Source organism: Orcinus orca, chromosome 2 (genome assembly GCF_937001465.1).
Source record: "Orcinus orca chromosome 2, mOrcOrc1.1, whole genome shotgun sequence".
In the NCBI taxonomy this organism is placed as follows: Eukaryota; Metazoa; Chordata; class Mammalia; order Artiodactyla; family Delphinidae; genus Orcinus; species Orcinus orca.
The window spans coordinates 81,747,308-81,761,273 of record NC_064560.1 but is presented as its reverse complement, the minus strand read 5'-3'; the positions used below and the strand labels follow the sequence as shown (position 1 = coordinate 81,761,273).

The window sequence follows — 13,966 nt, the reverse complement described above, 5'->3', positions numbered from 1 at the left end:
CAGGAAGACAGAAGGTACCTCCCCCTCAGCTGGGACCCATTCCCTGAGTCCAGAACTGCCAGCCGCTACTCCTCATACATGTTCCAGAGTTCCTCCAACATGCAGGTCACTCTCCTCTGGACAAGCCCCTTTGTCCTGTCCCTTGCACTTTGTAGTGCCAGAGGTCCCATCAGCGAGGTATGTTTGAACTAGACGGTGGGAAAACTTTGCCACTCAGGAGAAGGATCTAGAAGGTGTGCCCTTATTTGTGACTACAGCACTACACAATCCAGGTGTGCTTCACTCTAAGAAATGTTTTTGTAATCAACATGGCAATTTTTAAATCAATCAGTCAGCAAAATAGGAATATAATTATTCACATACCAAAGGCTTTTAAAAAATTTTTACAAAAGGAACACAAATTTATTTACACAGAATTTCCCTAGTTTATTTTCCTAACTATTAAGACTTTAGTAAATAAATGGGCAAAGGACCTGAATAATCAGTTCACAGTCAAAGAAACACAAATAAACTTTTTAAATGTCCAACCTTAACCATAATCAAGTACATGCAAAGATATTTTAAATTTGAAGCTTTTACCCCTTTTACTAGAAAGTGTAAATAAAATGCTAATGTCCTCTACTATCTAATTTATGGTGAAACTGCCGCACTCTAAGTTTTGGCTGGCCTTATAAACTGCCACAGTCTTTGTGGAAAACAGTTTAGCAATGTGTCTCAAGAGCTATTAAGTGTTTTTACTCTTTCACTTAGTAAATCCATTCCTGAGAATCAATCCCTTGAGAAATCTCCTAAGAAAGATCCACAAAGACAAAGCTATCAGCACAAAGATATTCATTATAGGGTTATCTATAATTTTTTAAATTAAAACAGAAACAGTCTAGATAATTACAAGGAAATGGTTATGTAATTTAGGGTAAATGAATTGAATGGAACACCACACAGCCCTCAAAAGTGATCATTATGAACACTCTTTAGGGTCTCGGTGTCTATGGTTTAGTGTTCAGGAAAAAAAATATCAAATTTAAAATGTTTGCTCTGCTATAACTTCTTGCTATACGTGAGCAGAGACTAGCAGGGAAACTACTTCCTCCCACAGTCTTCCCTCACTTGATAAAATCCAGCTGCGATCTCCCAGTTGCTCAGACCACAAGACTTGAAGGTGAGCTCTATTTTCCAGATAGATCCAGAATTGGACACTTCTTCCCACCTCCACTGCTCCCATCCTGGTCCAAGCCAAAATCATCTCTTGCCTGAATCAACACAGTAGCCTCCAAACCCATCTCCCTGCTTCCACCCTTGCCTTCTTACAGTCCATCTCCTGCCTTAGGGATTCTGTTAAAACATAAGACAAATACATCCTCCACTGGCTCAAAATAGCCAGTGTTATCTCGTCTCCATCCAAGTAAAAGCCAACACTCTGACAGTGGCCCACAAGGCCCTACACAGTCTGGTCTTACTACTGATGCCAACAACTCAGCCTCTGTTCACTGGTGCCAAATCGAATCTCAGAGACAGAGTTTTGGGTGAAGTAGAAAAGAATATCTTTATTGGTTTGCCAGGCAAAGGGCAACACAGCATGTTCCTGTCCTTGAAAACTGTGTCCCAACCTGGGAAGATTTGGTGAGGAGTTTTATAAGCAATGGTTCAAGGGTGGGGTTGCTGATAAGATTAGGGTGTGTGCAGGGCCTGCATTCCTTTAATCTGGTCTCAGGCAATTTTTTTTTTTTGGCCATGCAGCATGCGGGATCTTAGTTCCCAAACCAGAGATCAAGCCCACGCCCCCTGCAGTAGAAGCCTGGAGTCTTAACCACTGGACCACCAGAGAAGTCCCTCAGGTAATCTTTTGATGAGTTTCTCTGGTTCCTTTACTCTGGACCCAGGTGGTCTTCTCTGGTATGAAGAATGCTGACGTCTTCCATTTGTTGTGTTTTAGTTCTATGAAGAGCTCAAACACGTTGTTATGTGTATCCCTTGAGGCAGAACCGGGACCTGCCCCAAGGCTGCACTATTGTTTCTTGGCTCCTCCTCCCTTGTCACTGCATCCCCTTCCTTCCCTGATTAGCAACTGTCTGAATCTGCCCTTTGGAACTCAGGGAAGGTCATGGAGGCTGGAGTCTGTTCTGTACAAACAAGCAATGGGGGACGCAGAAAGTCTTCCGTGCCCAGGAGCCCCACAGGGTCCTGCTCAGTTTCACTGCCCCCTCTCTTTTCTCATCTCCCACCACTTTCCCCTTCATCACTCTCTTTTAGATACGTGCCTTCTTGCTGTTCTTTGATCAGACCACACTTTGTCCCAGCTCAGGGCCTTTGCACTTGCTGTTCCCAGTGCCTGGAATGCTCTTCCTCATGGCTTGCTCCCTTGGCTACTCTTCATCCCCCTACCACCCCAGACCCTGGCAACCACCAATCTACTTTATGTCTCTATGTCTTTGCCTACACTGGGCATTTCATATAAATGGAATCATACAATTTGTGCTCTCTTGTGATTGGCTTCTTTCACTTAGAAATTAAATAATGTTTTCAAGATTTATCCATGTGTATTGGAAAAACCTTGGTTCTTTTCCTCCTGTGTCTTTCCTAACTCTTACACTACTGCCACACTCACAACACTTCTGACACTTCCAGTCACCGAATGTGTGTGGGAGGGCGTTCCCCACCAAGCAATTCTCTGTGAAACCAGCTGGGTGTCCTACAATTTAACTCAATTCTGACACTATATACCTCGAGACAGTGTCAGATCCCACAAGTTAAGGGCTCAGTCCTACAAGATTGCTCCCACCCCACTTCAGATGAGAGTCGCAAGTCCAGGTTGTCACCTGTGCTTCTGACCCATGGGCTTTAAATGTGAAGCTACTATGACCTTCTCAGTTTTGATTAATTTTCTGGAGTGGCTTCACAGAAATCTGGAATATATTTACATGCATCTACTAGTTTATTAAAGGATATGATAAAGGATACAGATGAACAGCCAGATGAAGAGACACATAGGGTAAGGTCTGGGGGGGTCCCGAGCACAGGAGCTTCTGACCCTGTGGATTTGGGGTGCAAATCATCCTCCCAGTACATCCTCCCAGTACACAGATGTGTTCACCAACCTGGAAACTCTTGTATGGAGTTTTGTATGGAGGCGTCCTCACATAGGCATGATGGATCATTGATTCCATTTCCAGCCCTTCTCTCTTCCCGAGAGAATGGGGAGCAGGGCTGAAAATTCCAAGCTCTAATCATGGTGCCAAAATACAAAATTCAACTGGGGAAATTTGAAAATCTAATTGACTCTATTCAATGATTCGTGAATCAGGCAGCATCCCATCTAGGAAATCCCATCTAGGAAATAGAAAGTACAGGTGTGTGTCTCCTCCACAAGAGGAGACACACACCTGTACAGTGAGCCTCTCAGCCCCTGCTGATCTGTCCATCCCACACAGAGCCACTCACAATGTTTACTGACCAAACAGATGAACTGACTGACACTCTGACTGTACTTCTCCCTCTTCAGTGGCATTTGGAGAGCAATTCTGCACAGCCACTGCCCCTCGAAGTTCCAGGGCTCGCCAAGCTTCTACATTGAAAACTGAACTCATCACTCTCCCCACTAAACTTCCCTCCCTCCTCTGTTCCCCATCTCAGCCAAGGGGTCACCCTCAACCCCTTTATCATTCAGAAAAGATTCTCTGTGCAGCTACTGTATTCCAGGCCTGTGCTAGGCACAAGGGAGGAAGCAGTGACACAGGGGAGGTGAAGTCCCTGCCCTCTAAGACTTCAGCATGGTTCTCAACACTGTCAGCTAGGATCCCCCCACGCCCTTTAATAAATATTTTGAATATCCTCCGCTTTAAATTCATGGATATTATAACCTACTTATACATGTAATGAAAAGACAAAATCAATATAATATAATGAATATAAAAGGGAAATAAAAGGAGCATTAGAATAAAATGTGTTTCAATCTCTAAATGCTTAGGCCTAATACACCAGAGACGTAATAAAGTAGTCACGTGCTTGCACCTACTTAGGACAAAGAAATCTGGATTTAAGGGATGTAAGACGATATTCAGGCAATACTTTATTTTTGGCATTTGAAAGTAAGAGCTTCAAAAGTAGAGTTTTGGGCCTCCCTGGTGGAGCAGTGGTTGAGAGTCCACCTGCCGATGCAGGGGACACGGGTTCATGCCCCGGTCCGGGAAGATCCCACATGCCGCGGAGCAGCTGGGCCCGTGAGCCATGGCCGCTGAGCTTGCGCGTCCGGAGCCTGTGCTCCGCAACGGGAGAGGCCACAGCAGTGAGAGGCCCGCGTACCGCAAAAAAAAAAAAAAAAAAAAAAAAGTAGACTTTTATATACCATGAAACACGGCGACCGCGACATCAACAAATGCAGACGGATCCAGGTGTGTCGTATGGGGACTCATCCCATGGTCAAGCAAAATCCTCAAACAATTAGATTTGCCAGCAGGTATCTGGGTGAATTTCTTCTTTCTCTATCATGAGTCATGTTGCCATTACAGGTGTGATTTTCCAAAATGGTGATAAGTCCTTGCTAAAGCTCTTGAGCAAAGCAAAACTTGGTCTTCCCTTGATTTACACAGTAGTTGCATTCCTGGAAAAGTCAGCATATGTTAAAACCACGCCAAAAAAAAAATTGAGTTTATTTGTAAAATTACTAGTTTCCAAGCTCGGTTAATTACAGGGTGTGTTACCTACAGGAGCATTTGGTTGGACTTCTTAAAGTCCTGTGGGACAAGAAATATTCTCCGCTGGGCAGGACTGTCGCTACATTGCAGGAGTGCCAGCATCCCCAGGCCCCTGTCCACCACATGGAAATAGCACCCTCCTGTCACTGCATCCACTGAAATATCCCATACAGTTCAAAGCATTCCTTGGGAAGCATTATCCCTTCCATGAAGAACATTGGTGTAGAGGGTCAATATTCAAACAGTTGATCCCAACCCAGTGTAACATGCGCGGCAATACAGATTCCAGGGTCTGTGGGTGCTCCAAACCTGGGGTATCTCAGGAACTGGGGGTTCAAAGTGGACAGATCACTATAAGCAGACAAGACCTAAGGGAGGCCAGTTTTGCAGACAGAAAGAAGGGAAGGCAAGGGGGTGCCAGGCAGAAGGGACACCATACGCCAAAGCCTGGAGATGAATGACAATCCATGAGGTATGTGGGAAATGCAAGGGTTAGAGCCCAAAGGGCCAGGTGGTGAGAGGCTAGAGGAAGAGGCAGGGTCCAGACCCTCCCACGCCTATCACAGGAAACAGCATGGACTCTGTCCTGGGAGGTAATGGGGAACCATCTCACATACAATGCATTTACTCATAAGTGCATTATTTTTTTAAGGGACTCTGCTCAAAAGATTTGTCCCCCTGAGGACTGTTTTGGGAGTAGTATCTTACTTCTCCAGAAGTAAAGCCTGGAAATGCAAACCAGGGATGCTGATCGAATCAAATTGACCTGATCTATTCCTATTTGCTTACACTGTGGGGCCTGGCTTTGCTCGATCTGCCCGAGTCTATAGGTTAAGTTCAGAGAAGCTACATAAACAGTGACAAGCCTTCCCTGAAAGCAGATCGTGACTCCCAGCACAGCCCTTCCCCTAGAGAAATCCAGCCTGTGGGCTGTGCAGTTAATGGCATGGGCTTTTGAAAGCCAATTCCCACAGTCCCCACAGTGGACAGAGGAGCTGAAAGGAACGATCCCCAGGCAAACCTGGTCCCCAGTCTCACCCCACAGAGGGTTCTGAAGATTTTATGATTAATATGACACCTTATAACATCTTAAAAAATGCTTGAGCAAGCAGAAGCTAACATATTGGCAAAACACCTGTTGAATCCCCCATTTTTCTGGATTAATCAAAAAGATGCAGGGAAATGAACTAAATCAGAGTCCTCCCTACACAGACTTCCAAATAATCCTCCAAACACAGAAATGAATATTCAATGATTCAGGGCCTGCCTTTGAGGAATGCACACGCAGCTGGGGAGCTGTACAGATAGTTCTAGGAGACAGTTTGTGTTAGGGTGATGGGGCTTGGCGGGGGGTGAGGTGTTCCCAGACAGATTCCTTTGTTCTTTTTGTGTAAATCATGATCCCAGGGCCTCTTTACAGTCACAAAAACCCCCAGGTCACCAGGGCTCTCCAAGAGGTCTTCCAGAACCATCTTTCTGTGTGATTTAGCCCTCCTCCCAGTGACGGTGAAAGCCACCTGACTTCAAAAAGTATGGAATCTAAGGCATTTGAGCATCATTTTTACCCCACAGGCAACACTCTCGCCTCCCTCTCTGATGCTGAAAGCTTGGAAGGGACCATAATGTTTATTTCACAGCTGAAGAAATTGATGCTCGGAGAGGGACAATGACTTGCCCAAGGTCACAGTGAGCAAGCAGGGATTGGAAACCCAAGCCCAGGCTTACCACTTACATGCAAGACCTCACGTAAATATGTTTATGAAAGTCCTCCTCCCCAGGGCAGTGACTAATCAAACCGTCTCTAAGAGGGAGTTGTTCATACACTCACAAAATGAATGTTCTAGGCCCACGTTCAGTGCTGAAGCCACTGACCATGTGTGGCTATTAAGCACTTGAAAGGTGGCAAGTTCAAACTGAGAAGGGTGTGAAAGGCACACCTGGTTCCAAAGGCTTAGACTGAACAAAAGAATGTAAAATATCTCCTTAGTAATTTGTTATATTGATTACTTGTTGAAATAACAATGTTTTAGATATATCTGGTTAAATAAAAATATTATTAAAATGAACTTCATCTGTTTCCTCCTTCTTTTTTCACTTTTTTTTGGCTACTAGAAAGTTTAACATTACGTACATGGATCGCACTCTATTTCCATTGGACAGAGCTTCTACAGGCATTGAGGATACAGCAGAGCACAGAACAGACAAAAATCATGCCCTCCTGGAGTTTATCCCCTGAGGGAGGAGAGAGACAACAAATAAATAAGTGAAATAAGTGCTATAGAAAAATAAAGCAGGGAAGTGGGGGAGGGGGTCGAGAAGGGAGGAGGGGTTGACATTTAAAATAGGATGATCAAGAAAAGGCTTCCTTTACATTAGCCTTCAGGAAAATGCAAATCAAAACCATGAGGTACCACTTCATCACCCCCCTCTAGGATGTCTGTAATCACAAAGACAGGTAATAACAAGTGTTGGAGAAGATGTGGGAAATTGGAATCCCGATAACACTGCTGGTGGGAATGTAAAATGGTGCAGCCACTTTGGAAAACAGTCTGGCATTTTCTCAGAAGGTTAAACAGAGTTACCATATGACCCAGCAATTCCCTCCTAGGTATCTACCCAAGAGAAATGAAAACATATGTCCACACAAAAACTTGTACATGCATGTTCATAGGAGCATTATTCCTAATAGCCAAAAAGTGAAACAGCCCAAATGTTCACTAATTGATGAGTGGATATATAAATTGTACTATCTCCATACAATGGAATATTATTCAACCCTAAAAAGGAATGAGGTACAGAAACATGCTACAACATGGATGAATCTTGAAAACATTAAGCTTGGTGAAGGAACTCAATCACAATAGAGCATATGTCTGATTCCATTTAATGGAATTCTAATTCCTTGAAATGTCCATAATAAGCAAATACATGGAGACAGAAAGTAGATTGGTGGGAGGGTTGAGCAAACTGGGGAGAAATGGGGAGTGCCTGCTAATAGGTCTGGGGTTTCTGCTTGGAGTGATGAAAAATGTTCTGTAACTGATCATGGTGAAGGTTGCACAACTCTGTAAATACGCTAAAACCCACTGAATTGTATACTGAATTGTAATGGGTGAATTGCATGGCATATGAATTAATTAATAAAACTGTTATTAAAAAAAAGAAAACAAAGACTTCACTGAGAAGTGATATTTGAGCAGACATTTGAGTGAATTAATTGGCTATCTGCGGGAAGGACATTCCAGGCAGAGGGAACAGCAAGTGCAAAGGCCCTGAGGAAAGAGCAGGCTTTTTCAAGGAACAGGCTAGAGCAGAATGAGAGGGAGAGAAGAAGGAGTTGAGTCAGAGGGATGGGGCAGCAGATCATGTAGGGTCTTCCAAGCCATGGGAAGGACTTTGGCTTCTCTGCTGAATAAGATAAGTCACTGGTGGCTTTAGAGCAAAGAGGGATCAGTGTGGCTGCTGTGTTGAGAATAGCCTTCAGGGGTCATTTGCAGAAACAATGAGAAAGCTGTTATATTGTCTGAACATTTCAGTTGAACTAACATGATGTATATGTGTGTGTTATTGGTTTGAACCCCCTAGAACAGGGAGGGGTTGGCAAATTGCAACCCGGGGGTCAAATCTGGCCCACCATCTATTTTTGGACAGCCTGTGAACTAAGAATTGCTTTTACATTTTTTTAAAATCAGAAGAATAATACTTTGTGAGACATGAAAATCATATGAAATTCAAATTTCAGTGTCCATAAGTAAAGTTTTACTGGAACACTTCCAGGCCCATTTGTGTGTATAGATGCTTTCACAGCAGAGGTGAGTAGATGCAACAGGGACAAGTCCTGAAAAAATGATATATTTGAAAACAAAAAATATTTAGTGAGAAAAGTGGCATTGTTTTACAGTCAGCCCTCCTCTGTGGAACCCGTGGATATGGAGGGCCGACTATGGGACTCAGATTTTGGTATGAGGGCAGGTCCTGGAAGCAATCTTCCACAGATCCTGAGAAACCACTGTACATGTTTGTAAATATCTTTAAAGTCTGGCTTGGACTTCCCTGGTGGTGCAGTGGTTAAGAATCCGCCTGCCAATGCAGGGGACATGGGTTTGAGCCCTGCTCCGGGAAGATCCCACATGCCACAGAGCAACTAAGCCTATGCGCCACAACTACTGAGCCTGTGCTCTAGAGCCCGTGAGTCACAACTACTGAGCCCATGTGCCACAACTACTGAAGCCCGCGCGCCTAGAGCCTGTGCTCCGCAACAAGAGAAGCTGCCTCAATGAGAAGCCTGCGCACCGCAACGAAGAGTAGCCCCCGCTCCCTGCAACTGGAGAGAGCCCGTGCGCAGCAACAAAGACCCAATGCAGCCAAAAAATAAATTAATTAATTTTAGAAAAAGAAAAGTTACTTATAAGTATTTTAAAAAAAAGTCTGGCTTAACAGAAGACAGCTGCATTCTCATATCTGATTCTTCCTTCAACCTGTGGCAATACTACACATGTAAATTCTGGAAAACTCCCGGAAAACTCCCCTCTGTGCTTGGGAGAAAATGAGAGTGAAAAACAAAAATAATGTCCTAGTATTATTATGAAAATAATAATAGTGCTGATCTCACAGACCCTCTGAAAAGGTCCCAGGGACCACACTTTGAGAGCTGCTCCCGTGGAGGCAGCAGGGACTTTACCCGGAAGCCACACTCCAGAGGCACTTCTGCAAGTGCTTAAATTGTCTTAATGCCATTTCAGCAGAGGGTCTGTTCATTAGCAACCTGATGGCCAAAATAATTGTCCATCAGTCAAACAGGCAGTGTTCCAGATGTGCGATGTGCTGTCCATGTGCCTCTGCTCTTGCACCGCAAGGCATAAGAATCTAGTGAGCTCCAATGGGCTCTAGGTCTTAGGAATCCGTCTGGTCTGGGGTTCAAGCTGCTGAGTGAGGATGCCATCGCCTGACCCTGAATTGAAGCTTGTTCCTCAAATATTGTTGCTTCTGCCTTGGACTTAATCTTTTCAAGAAGGAAGCTTTTTGGAACACCCAGGACATATATCTGGGCCTTCATTGAGCTCACAGAGGAGGTCATATAACTCGAGGACCTGCTTGCTAATCAGTGATGGTCCGTGGCACAGAATTCAGGCTAAAACTGGCTTGCATTGCCTCAGCGCCCCCTGCTAGTAGCAAGGTACGCTCATCTACCACTCATTACTGGAGATTACTGAGATCTACAGCAACACTGAACCCAGTTGCGATGAACTGGCTTAGTCGTGTCATGATGTAATCTACCACAGTAATCCAGGAGAGAGGTGAGGGGGACTTGGACCACAAGATAGTGATAGAGTGCTACAGAGTGGTTGGATTCTAGACATAACAGGCTGTGCTAATGAACCAAGTGTGGAGTGTGAGGAGAAGAGAGGAACCGAGGATGCCTCCAAGGATTTTAAAGGCACTTGAAAGGATGGATGGGGCAGCCTGCAGGAGAAACAGGTTTGTGGGGGAGACTGACCCCTCCCCCCCTCAACCGGACAGTCACCATCAGGTTGGGGTCTCATTCTAGGCCATCCGGGAACTTCCCACATCCAGAGTAGCTTCTGGGGAAGGGTCTAGAACAGGTCAAAAGAGGTGGTTCATGAAGGGAGAAGGTGGGTTCATTCTGTTTGCTCTGTATGAAAGGGCTTGGTCAGAAATCCCCTGGTGGTCCGGTGGTTAGGACTCTGTGCTTCCACTGCAGGGGGTAACAGGTTCAATCCCTGGTCCAGGAACTAAGATCCCGCATGCCATGCAATGCGGCCACAAAAAAAAAAAAAAAAAAAAAAAGGCTTGGTCACTCAGTCCTCCAGGAGGAAAATCTATTCCAAGTCAGAACATTTGGGGAGCTACTTGAATCAATGTGTAAACAGGTCCAGAAAATGTATTCTTTTAAAGAATGTTGATTCAATATTTACTAAGACCTTGTCCTAGAGCCTGGGGATAGAACCAATTAAAACGTGGTGCCAGCCCTCCTGAATCTTAGTATTCAAGAGGAAATAATTTCCCTCCTTCAAAAAAGATAGCCCCAGGCTATGTATTCATTCATCCACCAAATATTCATGAAGAATCTACTACATGTAAAGTGCTGGAGATACAGGAAAGTTACAAGACAAGCTGTTCAGTGCTAGAATATAGGCCAGATTTAAAAAAGGGGTTGTGAGGTGTCTTGTGTGTATGCGATGAGGTTGACCAAGGAACAGCTCACAGAATATAAACAGCAGCTGTATCAGGGGAGCGGCCAAGATAAGTGCTCTCTAAGCAAAGATAAGACTTAAGGAGGAATGAGGTTTAAATTGCCCCTAAGATAGAGAAGACTCAGATGAGCCAAGATAGCTAGCAGGTCCTACTAGGAGGTGGTGTGAAGCTGATATAAAGTTAGAGGTAGGTTAGCAAAAGATATGAGTGTAGGACAAGAGAGTGACTCACTGGGCACATGGGGCTGCTAGAGGGAAGATTTACTGTAGATATTCCCGCCCAGGCCTTGGGCCCAGAACACCTTATCTCTGCCATCAAGATCCACTTAGATTCTAAGTCCTAGACTAACAACTTGCAGATCAATGACATTTCAACACAAAGAATAGCTAGTCAATGAGGAAGGACCTTGAAAAGAAGGAAAGAAATCAATGTTTTATTATATTTACCGACCCTTTAACTCCTATCAAGTTTACTCCTTGGGCATTTTGTAGTATTTATCCCTCCTGTTTTTCTTCCAAATTTTGCAAAGTGCCAGGAATCCCCAAACTACCCCTTGTTGCTACCTTCTGATGTTACATCATTTACAAAGACTGCAACTGCCTAGGAGTTGGCCCCCTTTAAACAGCGGTAACCATATGTTCCCCTGCCCCTAGACAGTGTGATCAAGACAGCCAGGACCGGCCTTCCCTGGTGGCGCAGTGGTTGAGAGTCCGCCTGCTGATGCAGGGGACACGTGTTCGTGCCCCGGTCCGGGAAGATCCCACATGCCGCGGAGCAGCTGGGCCCGTGAGCCGTGGACGCTGAGCCTGCGCGTCCAGAGCCTGTGCTCCGCAACGGGAGAGGCCACAGCAGTGAGAGGCCCGCGTACCACAAAAACAAAAACAAGACAGCCAGGACCCAGATTTAAATCACCAGCTGCATGCCCTTGGGCAAGTCACCTTTTCTGAGATTATTTCTTCATCTGTGAAATGGGATAATAATGCTAAACTCTACAGACTTAAGAGGTGTTCATGGAATAATTATATTCAGTAAATGTAAAGCATCCAACACAATCCTGGGCGCAGAGTAGGTAATCAATGCTTCTTTCTTCTCCCTCTGTCCACTCTCCCCTCAACAAACACATACACTGTCTTTTTCACACTCAACAGCTGGAAGCAGCAGAAGCACGATTTGGAATCAGAGAAGGAGGTGAGAGTCACGCTTTGCCCCTTCCCAGCTGGATGGCATTGGGCAGGTCACTTTGCCTCTCTGAGCTGGGGGTTTCTCATCTGTAACTTGTATGCCATGCCCTCTTCACAGCATTGTTGTAATAGCTCAAGAGAGACAGGGCCTCACTTAGGGCAATGGCAATAGCTATCACAAAGGATTTGCTAAGGGAATACTCTAGCCAGGTTGTTGCTTCTGTTTATCATCTGTGAGAGGAGGGACTCCCAGAACTGAAAATACAGCCCTCTTTGTAGAAGTTCTGGCTTTTCTGCCAGGAACACCTGGCATACAAATGAGTAGCATGTTAGCAACTGTAAAGGAATGTAACAGAGCAGGATATGAGTACACAGAATTCTGGCCAATTCACAGGCAATGGGGAATCTAAGATGTTTGTTAATAGTGATTGTGTGGTTTGGAGAAGGTTTCAGTTTCCCCAACTCTAATAATGGGAGAAAGACGAATTGCAGATGGAATCTTATAAAGGCCTGTCTCTGCTCTAAAATTCCACATTCTCTGAATCTGCCTTGCTTCCCACAGCTGTCCGCTATAAATGTCCAATATAAATGAAGGATGGTGAGGCAGTCTCTGAAGGCTGGTCAGCAATCCCCTGGGCTTCTGAATTGTTTCCTGCCCGTCTGATAGCAATTGATTATGCCTCTGATGACTCTTGCAATATCATCAGGGAGCCTTGTCTGTTTAGCTGATGGCTGCTATTCTCACCAGAGGGTGGCAAAATAATGTCGGAAAACCCCAACCAGGAACCTCAGGTATAAAAGGAAAATGTAAAAACACCAGGGATCATCTGCCAAACTTGGACCCCTGCTCCTCTTGGAACCCCCAACCTTCAGCCGAAGCAACGATTCTCAAAGCATGGTCCTGGTTCCAGCAGCATCAGCATCACCTGGGAACCTGTTGGCCCCCCACATGCTTGGCCACCCAGACTTAAACCGGAAGCTCTGGGGGTGGAGCCTACCAAGTGATTCTGATGCACTGCTCTCAGTGGTTAAAGAAACAAATCACCTATTTTAAAGCATAAAGTCTTGGTCTTCTCATCAGAGTCCAGGTGTGAGCTGAGCCAGTGCTGGAGTCCAGCTCAGGTTCTGCTACCTCCCCTCTGTGGAACTCTGGGCAAGTTAGTAAACCGCTCTCAGCCTCAGTTTCTTCACCTGTAAAATGGAGGTAATACCTATAGCATCAGCGGTCCTGGGGTGATAAATAACAAATGTGTGAGCTGGACCCTTCAAAGGTAGTTAGCGGTGGCTCCATTTGCTGCAATGGATGGCATCTGTTTAAAAGCCCCGCAAAACTTCCTGGCATTTGTCACAGTAAGTCTCTGGACACAGTAAGTCTTTTAAATCCTCTCAAGTCTCACGTATCCAAGGGCTCAAAGAAAGGCAAGCAAGTCCCGTCCTCCTCCCTGAGGGACCCAGGGGGTCTGAGATACTCTGACCAGGCCGTGGTCAAAGACCAGATCAGCCTCCCCGGGCCTGGCCCGGGAGGGGCCTTAGAAGTCATCTCGATCGACCCCCTGCTTTTCCGCGGAGGAACGGGGCCCAAGGTCGCGCGGTGAGACGCTGGCAGAGCTGGGCCCCAGGCTGGATCCCCGCACTCACAGTTCAGGGCTCTCCCCCTGCTCCTCACTGACGCCCCGCGCCCCAGCTCAAGGGGAGCCAAGATCACCCAGTCGCCCCCACTGCACCCCTCGAATGGATCTGCTCAGGCCCCGCACCCTCAGCCCCGCGCCACCTGGGCTCCCGGCGGCCGGAAGTTCCTGGGTCCATCCAGCCGACGCGGGCGCGGGCGCCAGACGGGCCAGGCAGCGCCTCCCGCGGCCAGGCCGCCCCCTGGCGGGC

At 45.9% G+C, this 13,966-nt stretch overlaps 1 long non-coding RNA gene across 1 annotated transcript; it reads right to left on the bottom strand.

Moving 5' to 3' along the window:
- Positions 1–3,088: 3,088 nt before the first annotated feature.
- LOC117198566 (uncharacterized) lies at positions 3,089–13,961 on the bottom strand. Its single transcript, XR_007475396.1, has 3 exons — positions 13,860–13,961; positions 13,134–13,279; positions 3,089–4,597 (listed from the first exon to the last, which is right to left on the bottom strand). It is a non-coding gene; the product is annotated as an uncharacterized LOC117198566 (long non-coding RNA).
- Between the last annotated feature and the right edge of the window lie 5 nt (positions 13,962–13,966).